The following is a 9,433-nucleotide window of genomic DNA, read 5'->3' on the forward strand; positions in this document are numbered from 1 at the left end:
TTCTGTCTTTCTACAGTGACCAGTGCCTGGTGCCCCAGAGGAAATGAACAGAACAGGTAATGATCAAGTGATCCAACCCTTGTTGCTCATTCCCAGCTTTTGGCAAACAGAGGCTAGGGCACCATAGAAAGACCTGATTCTTTTCCCCAGATCTTATAATCTATTTGAAGACAAGCTACAACAAACATCTGGAAAGGGGACAGGAAAGGGAAGATGAGGGTGAACAATGCTAGAGAGATATGGCTCTATAGCTGGGGTCTCAAACTCCTGGCCTGCAGGCCATCTGTGGCCAGCAAGCCTCCCCAATGTGGCCTGTGGGACTCCAGCAGTTTTGGGGCCAGGTCTCTCCCTTGGCCCCACCTGCCACCCCTGGGTGCTCCCCCCTCAGGCTCTCTGGCAGTGCAGCAGAGCTGAGCGGTGTCCGCCTGATCGCTCCAGTGGCTGCCAGCTCCTCCCTGCAGCCCAGGGGCAGGGAAGGGCAGGGCAGGGCTGTGCCTCTGCATGTTGCCCCAACTCCAAGCACCTCTGTGTCCAATGGGACTGTGCCAGGGCAGTGCCTGGGGGGTAGAAGCACGTGGAGGCCCCCCGGCCTCACCCACCTTGGAGCCCCAGGTAAGCATCACATCCCTGACCCCCCACCCCAGAGCCTGCACCCTCTCCCCATATACCCCCTCCTGCCCCAAACTCCCTCCCAGAGCCTGCACGCCATCCCCCCGCTCCCCCCAACTTCCTCTCAGAGCCTGCACCACCTCCCTACACATCCCCACCCCCCAAACTCCCTCCTAGACCCTGCACCCCATCCCCACACTGCCCCAGCCCCCAAACTCCCTCACAGAGCCTGCACCCCTCCCCACACTCCCCCAGCCCCCCAAATCCTTCCCAGAGCCTGCACGCCAAACCCCTACCCCAGACCTTCTCCCCTACCCAAACTCCATCCCAGAGCCTTAGGCAGATGGGAGGTGGAGTTTTTTGGGGGTGGGTTCTGGACAGCATGAGTGACATTGGCCCACTGGGAGGATTTGAGGACTGGCACTGGCCCTAAGGTAAATTGAGTTTGAGACCCCTGTTCTATAGGGTACCAATATGCACAATGGAAATGTTTGAATTATTAATTCTAATTCCCCTGGAGTTGCCTAGAATGCAGATCTTGAGCTTCTTCCAAGGGTCAAGAATCCCTCTACTTCTGTCCTACAACCTGCTTCAACAGTAGCCAGTAGCACTCCTTGACCAAGTAGGACTGAGTCTTTTGGCCTGGTTCATGGCAGGCCATTCCACCAAGGCTGGGTATTTCAGTCACGTTATCCCAGACCATGCTCCAGTCTCACAAAAAGTGTACCTTGGTGCCTTGTATTCGGTACGGGAGGTACAGAGCAAGGTGAGTTCAGATAGTCATGACAAGATCCCATCAACCTTAGATTCCCCGCAGGTTTTGACAAGAGGCCTAATCTCTAGTGCTATGAAGAGTCCAAACTTCAGCACTCAGCACAAAGAAGGTTGATGAATGGGAAGAGGTGGGATACTCTCCTCTAGTGTTATCCAAACTGTGCTGTACCTCAGAATCTCCTGAGGATCACCCTGCACTGATGAGAATAAAAAATAAATATTTTTAGTCTATCAATCCTGAAACAGTTCAACGTATTCCCAAACCATGTCCACATAGCTCCACTGAAAGGGAGCTACCTAGGGGTGGAGTGCATTCGTCCCATTGTACAACAGCAGGCAGAGACACTAAGATAAAGCAGTGTCCCACTTTCAAAAAGTGCCATCAGTGCAGACACAGCTGGGCTTTGCTATATACCCTTTACCCTGATGATGAGATATGAACTAGTAATCATAAACTTCGCTTACCCAATATCAGTGATAATCCTGGAGAGCAAATGTGAGGGCTCTCTCATTTTATTTTTTGATTTATACAAAGATGCCTTACATAAAACCTTTTGGGTGTGTGGAGAATAGTCATGGACAATATAACAGTAAAGAATACTGACCAAATTCACTTATGCTCAACTCTCCCTCACCCACAAAATAAAATGAAATACAATCATTTACACTCATGTCACCACATACTTCCTTCAGGAAAAGTCTTACACCTTGCCCTGCAGATTAACAGCTTTGGGCTTTGTTGAATTTATGTAGGAGTGAATTTTAGAGTCCTTTCAAATGAAGGAATATTCTCTGATTTATGCACAAATGAGTCTTTGGTCCCTGGGATTTCCTACTGTGCTGCCTACTCTGCCTTTTCTGTAAAATGACTTCCCTTCTGGAAATAGAAGTAAAAGCCACATCCTTTACGCTACAGTGAAATGAAATTTCCTGGAAAGTACTGCAAAAAATATAGTTTAGGTCCATTTCTTTGCTCTGAAGGGATAGTGTGGCTTTATGAGTAATCTCCCCCTTCCTATGCCCCCTCCTCAATCCCTTCAGCTGTGTTTATTGGAGAGGTATTAACAGAAAGCTAAATTACATCAGATACTGCACATCTGTATTTTCCACTTAAAGAGGTGCTCCTCTTTCAGATACACACAGTAATTTATTTTACATCTATCCCATCGACCACACACCACCTGCTGTAGCACACATTCCCAATGGAACAGTCATTGCTTTCCTTGTCTCCTCTCTTAGCACAAATGTTCACCTAATGCCTGTCTGTCACTCTATCATCACACCACAAACAGAATGACAGCTGTATAGGAATAGGATGGGCTCTGCATGTCTCACACGAACCAGGAGCCCACAAGTCTTCAAGAACACCCCATTCTGAGGGCATCCACAGCTGGAAATAGGGCAAGTGGGAGAGTCATTTCATGGGACACTGTGAGAGTTGCTACCTATCACTATAGGGCGGAGCTAGGTATAAGCTGCAAAGTTCAGATCCACATTTTACCGGAGTTATCTGCTGTTCAAATCCAGGGGTTTGGTTCAGCCTCAGCTTTAATTTCCTAGTACATACCGGTGCCTATATCACAAGTTTAAATTTATAGCTATTAGTAAAGTTTGCACTTTGATCAGCATGATCCAGGGAAGAGAGCAGCAGAAATGCAGTCAGGAGACCTGGGTTCTATTCCACTTATTCATTGTGTGGTCTTGGCCAAACTACATCACACATCTGTGCCTCTGTTTCCCCATCAGTAAAATTGGGATAGTAGTGTTTACCCATCTGTGTGAGGTACTTTGAGAGCTACTGCTGAAAAGTGATATAGAATAATTAAATATTACTATTCTATAATTAGTCAAACAAAGATTTCATGGCCCTATCAATTCACTCAAATGAGGAGATGAATTATGTTACCAGACTTAGATTTTTTGTGACCTCACTAAATGGCCTTCAGTACAGCTGTAGCTAAACAGCAGGTAAAGTGAAAAGCACAGGGGGAAATCAACTGTAAACCTTTATAAATATATTTGTTGAGGTTTCATAGGCTGATTCCTGCAGTATCATCTTAATCTTAATGGTTTGTCAGCAGTATAACAGGACTAAACTGTTTGTGAACCATTAAAGTGCCTGTCAACTTAAAAATACACCTTGAATAGATGATAATTTAAATTTACATTAATAGTCTATGCTAAATTAGCCTCTAGGATTTGAGGCAAGGCATACCAGTGCATGCTCAATAACTATGACCTCAGCAATCAATGTGAAAATATTGTTGTTAGTTGCAAAAATACACTCTAGTTACAGTGAAATTCTGGAATGTACCATGGCTTTGAGGAGGTATAAGTACTTCTATACATTTGAGATCTTTTTAGCAATGCATGGTATGTCCAGTGCTATGTTTGCAGCTTAATGCGTTCATTTAGCCATCAGTAATAATATAACAAATTATGTTCATGAAGAGTGGTATTGTCATAAACAGATAGCTAAGGGTTAATGTCTTTTTCACCTGAAGCACCTGACCCAGAGGACCAATCAGGAAACAGGATTTTTTTTCAACTCTGGGTGGAGGGAAGTTTGTGTCTGAGTCTTTGTCTGTCTGCCTGCTTTTCTCTCAGCTTTGAGAAGTGATTTCCTGTTTTCTAATCTTCTGTTTCCAAGTTGTAAGGACAAAGAGATCAATAGTGAGTTATATGATTTATTTTCTTTGGTATTTACATGTCTATAGTTGCTGGAGTGCTTTGATTTGTATTCTTTTGAATAAGGCTGTTTATTAAATATTCTTTAAGCAATGACCCTGTATTTGTCACCTTAATACAGAGAGACCATTTTTTATGTATTTTCTTTCTTTTTATATAAAGCTTTCTTTTTGAGACCTGTTGGAGTTTTTCTTTACTGGGAAACTTCAGGGAAATTGAGTCTGTACTCACCAGGGAATTGGTGGGAGGAAGAAGTCAGAGGGAGATCTGTGTGTGTTAGATTTATTCGCCTGACTTTGCATACCCTCTGGGTGAGGGGGGAAAGAGAGATTAACTCTCGGTAATTCTGTTCTCCAGGACTGGAAAACGGGGAGGGGGAAGTCCCTCTGTTTAAATTCATAGAGCTTGTGTCTGTGTATCTCTCCAGGAGCACCTGGAGGGGGGAAGGGAAAAAGGATTATTTCCCTTTGTTGTGAGACTCAAGGGATTTGGGTCTTGGGGTCCCCAGGGAAGGTTTTTCAGGGGGACCAGAGTGCCCCAAAATACTCTAATTTTTTGGGTGGTGGCAGCAAGTACCAGGTCCAAGCTGGTAACTAAGCTTGGAGGTTTTCATGCTAACCCCCATATTTTGGACGCTAAGGTCCAAATCTGGGACTAAGGTTATCTGACAGTTATACAGAATTATCAATTTTGATGCTGTATGAAGATAACCACCTTGGAATGATATGTCAGGATGACAGTCACTTCACAGCTGGATGCTGATTGAGACAAGACAATCTAGTCCTGCATGAAATTGAATTTGAAAAACAGTAGATGTGTTTGGTTTTTTTAAGAAATGGGAATTTGGGATTTAACACAATGATCATATTGCTGCAGCCTTGACCTGAGCAGCTAGCTAAAATTCGGGCCCTGACTGGGTTATTTCAATTAGATGAGACAACAGTAAAATGAGCCAGGTATATTTTTTGGTGCATCTTGCTCATTCACAAAAAGGTAGGCAAATTACTTTCACTGAATTCAGTGGAAGAGGTGGATGTAGAGCTCTTGCTCTTAGTTCCATACTTCATTCAGAAGACCTTTTTGCCTCTCAAAGGACTTCACTCTGTGAAGTGCTGAGCACCATCTGTAAGGTGCTGAGTGCTGTTAGCTCCCCATGATTTCTGAGGAATGTTTTCCATTTCAGTCACCAGAAGTATACTTAATCCAGTCCAATACATAGCCTGTGCTTTTCAAACTGCAGTTGCCCTTTCCTACAAACAGTGTACAATCTCTGTCAGAGCAGTGAGTGTGAAGGATTCAGTCCATGGTTTTCCATACAGCATAACAGCCAAAAGCATTAGTCCAGTCCCTCAGTGATTCATTAAAATGTTTTACAGTCAAGTTGGAGTGCACATTTCATGTAAATAACGTTTGCATGGTACTTCCCTCAAAATAAAAAAAAAAGTGCTTTTAAAACAACATGCTACAACTCCTCAAAAGAAAAATCTAATATATCTTAAGCATTTGACAAAGATTTTGTGGCATAATCCCGCATCCTTTGAGGCTATGGGAAGTTTTGCCATTGACTTCAAAGGGAACTGGCTCTTGGTTTGATATTTGCTTCAGTTTTTATGCCAAAAAGTGACTTAACATTTTAGCACTTCTCTGGATAGATTTTTATGTGATACAGAAAATGAAGAACAAAAAAAGGAAGTTGTGAAATTTAGAAAAGGCTCCAGTGCTTCCTTTTTATTTCAGATTTTACAAAAAACAAAAATTCATTTCAACATGAATTTGGCATTATTAGCTTGGTAGCATCCTGTCTATCCTCTAAGAATGGGTAAAATACAATTACAGGTGCATGAATATGAGTGGAATGACTGCATGGTGGTAATGAGAAAATTTTAATAGCTTCTGTCAGATTTCTGGTGAACCAGCCAGAGGCAACTCCTGCCATCACACATTTTTAACCAGTCAATATTTATGTTCCCCATTACTGTCTCAGCCTATCATAGTAAGGAATGACAGTGCTGAACAACTGACGAATTGGTAATGTTCCCAAGGGCTTATCACTTAAGGGCTAGCAAATTTGACTTATCAATATAATTATTGAACAATTTCATTCTGCAATTATTCCACTTGCATTTTCAATACAGAGTTAAATTATAATATACAAAAAATATAACAGAAATCTTGACTGGCTTAGAAGAGAATCGCATGTAAATTTTGCTCAAAGGAAATAAATCCTGATAATGTAATTTAGGACTTTCTGGCCCTAGTGACCTGAGGCCTGACTGTGTACAACTGGAGTGAATAAGGGCCTTGCCATTAACTTCAAAGGGTGCAGGATCAAGCCCTGGTTGAAGGAAGTACTTCAGGAACTCCTCTTGCTCTGCCAGGATGAAGTTTCGGGAGGAGTGAGATATGGTACTGCTAATCTTCAGGTAGGGGACTGTAGTAGCACATTTTTCCTTTGCTTCCCTTACCTCCTCAGCTCATGCCCTCTGCCTAAAGGTTAATATTGGAGTTGGGAGGCAGAGTAAACTAGGCCTTTACAAAATTAGGTCTTGCTAAAGGACTGTAGTACAAATGCTCCTGTTCCATCAAGAGCCGCTGTTTTGTGCTCCCCTCAGGACAGGGGAGTCAGGCAGGAGGGTCAGTGCCCTCAGACTCCAAGAGCCCATGTCAAATCCTGGCTCTAAGCCAGTAAATTTCTGGGCATCACATGTGCTGTTCCCTCCACATTGCTCATGGTCCTCCGCCACAGCTCCTTTGCCCATCTTTGTGACTTACTGTAGAGGGAAGCTTAACAACATTCCCCATGCCCTGCCATTAAAATGATCCAGTAGTCAGTTCAGTGACGTGGTTTTACACTGCTTCCTGAACCTCACAAAACTCAGGGTACCACTAGAGAGAGCATCTCCTTAGAAACTGTGGCCTCATTCCAAAGCCCACTGAGGTCAACGGGAGTCTTTCCAGTGACTTCTAACGACTTTGCATTGAGCCCATACGAAACTTTTAGAGTGCTTTCGTGCCTGTCCTCAGCAGTTCTAGCTGAGGAACCACCAGCAAGAATGATGCAGCAGATAATTGCTACAACAGGACATGGGTCCCAGCTCATTGAAGGATTTATGGATCAGAATCAGCACCATGAACTTCACACACACACACTCACACGAGTGCAGGGGCAGCACAGAAGCCCAGCTCCACAAAGGTATTGGGTCCTGACTTCCTGAAGTCAAGAGCCTAAATAGCTTTGTGGATCTGGGCCAGAGTGCTGTTGGTATGTGCTTAAAATTACTAGATCCACCTCCCTACCCCACTGAATACAAACCACTTTAAAAAAAAAACAGACAAGATTTTCAAAATTGATTAGTGATTTTGGATGGCTTCTATTTTTGGGTGCCTAACTTGAGACCCATTGAAGATGCTTGATTTTCAATAAATGCTGAGCACCCACACTCTGAAAATTAGGCCTTTTTAAGGTGTTCCAAAAATTTAGGCACTCAAAATTCAAGCCACTTTTTAAATATTGGCCCAGCAAAGTATTACGCACTGGGAGGGCCAAATTCTCTTTCAGAAGCCCACCCAGTGCACAAAATGTTTGTGGATGTCTCCATGGGACATGGGCAGCATCATGTACTTGATATTTTGCCCTGCTCTTCAAGATCCGGAGGAACAGATCTATGATGTTACTCAGACCACCCCACACCAGCCCCCATGGGGTTAAGATGGCTCAGAAGAGGCCAGTTAGACTTATATGCTGCACTTGGGGTATAGTCAGGGTTGAGTGATAAGCACTAACTGAAGATGAAACCCAGCTGGGCAGGTTGGGCTTGTACAAAGCCATGATGTTGCGAGCAGAAGGATACTATAGGGAGAGAGTCTGTAGGTGCTCTCTAGGCACAGAGAAGTGGGTAGGAGGAAACCCAGGATGGAGCAAAAGCCCTGGGTTCCTTCCTGATGGAAGGCATTTATTTACCCAGAGAAGTTGCAGGGGTAAGCCTGTGGAAGGAAGAACAGGAAGAAGCCCAGGGACAGAGATATGAGGGTTGAAACTTTGTGTATACTTTGGCTGCTGATAGCAGTGGACAGGCTTGGATTCAGGGAAGTGGAATGGACTGGGAATTACAGAAGACTGGCGGGGATGGTGTACAGACAATTGGTCCAGAAGGACTTGATCACCTCAGAAAGAGAAAATGATATAGCAACCTGGCTGGAGGCTGAGTCATGAAGAGAGAACCTCAGGTCCTGGAGAGTGAGGTGGGCCATGGGCAAGCGAGTAATTGAAGGGAGCATTAGACCAGACAAGAACTAATCCCCAGTGAATGTACCCCCATTACAAGACCAATCTATAGTAAGGATATGTCTACACTATGAAATTAGGTCAGGTTTTATAGAGGTTGATCTTTAGATAGCGATTGTATACAGTCGATTGTGCATGTCCCCACTAAGCGCATTAGGTCAGCGGAGTGCGTCCTCAATACCGAGGTCAGCATCGACTCACGGAGTGGTGCACCGTGGGTAGCTATCCCACAGTCCCTGCTGCCCATTGGAATTCTGCGTTAAGCTCCCAATGCCTGATGGGGCAAAAACATTGTCACGGGTGGTTTGGGGTACATGTCATCAGTGTCCCTTCCCTCCCTCCTTGAAAGCAATGGCAAACAATCATTTTGTGCCTTTTTTCCTGTGTTACCCATGCAGACACCATAGCACAGCAAGCATGGAGCCCGCTCACACCGCTGCTGTTGTGAGCATTGTAATCACCTCACGCATTATCCTGCAGTATGTGCAAAACCTGGCTAGGAGACGCCAGCATGAGGACAATTGTGAGGAGGACATGGACACAGACATTCCTGAAAGCATAGGATGTGGCAATTGTGACATCACTGCGGCAGTGGGGCAGGTTGATACAGTGGGATGCCGATTCTGGGCCCAGAAAACAAGCATAGACTGGTGGGACAGCATAGTGTTGTGGATATGGGATGATTCCCATTGGCTGTGAAACTTTCGCATGCGTAAAGCCACTTTCATGGCAGTGTGTGAGTTGCTTTCCCCCTGCCCTGAAGCACAGAAATACCAAGATGAGAGCTGCCCTGACAGTTGAGAAGCGAGTGGCGATAGCCCTGTGGAAGCTTGCAACGCCAGACAGCTACCGGTCAGTTGGGAATCAATTTGGAGAGGACAAATCTACCGTGGGGACTGCTGTGATCCATGTAGCCAAGGCAATCAGTAACCTTCTGCTAGCAAGGGTAAAGACTCTGAGAAATGTGCAGGTCATAGTGGATGGCTTTGCTGCAATGGGGCTCCCTAACTGTGGTGGAGTGATAGACGGAACACATACCTATCTTGGCACTGGACCACCTTGCCAACCAGTACATAA

This window comes from Gopherus evgoodei, chromosome 4 (assembly GCF_007399415.2).
Source record: "Gopherus evgoodei ecotype Sinaloan lineage chromosome 4, rGopEvg1_v1.p, whole genome shotgun sequence".
In the NCBI taxonomy this organism is placed as follows: domain Eukaryota; kingdom Metazoa; phylum Chordata; order Testudines; family Testudinidae; genus Gopherus; species Gopherus evgoodei.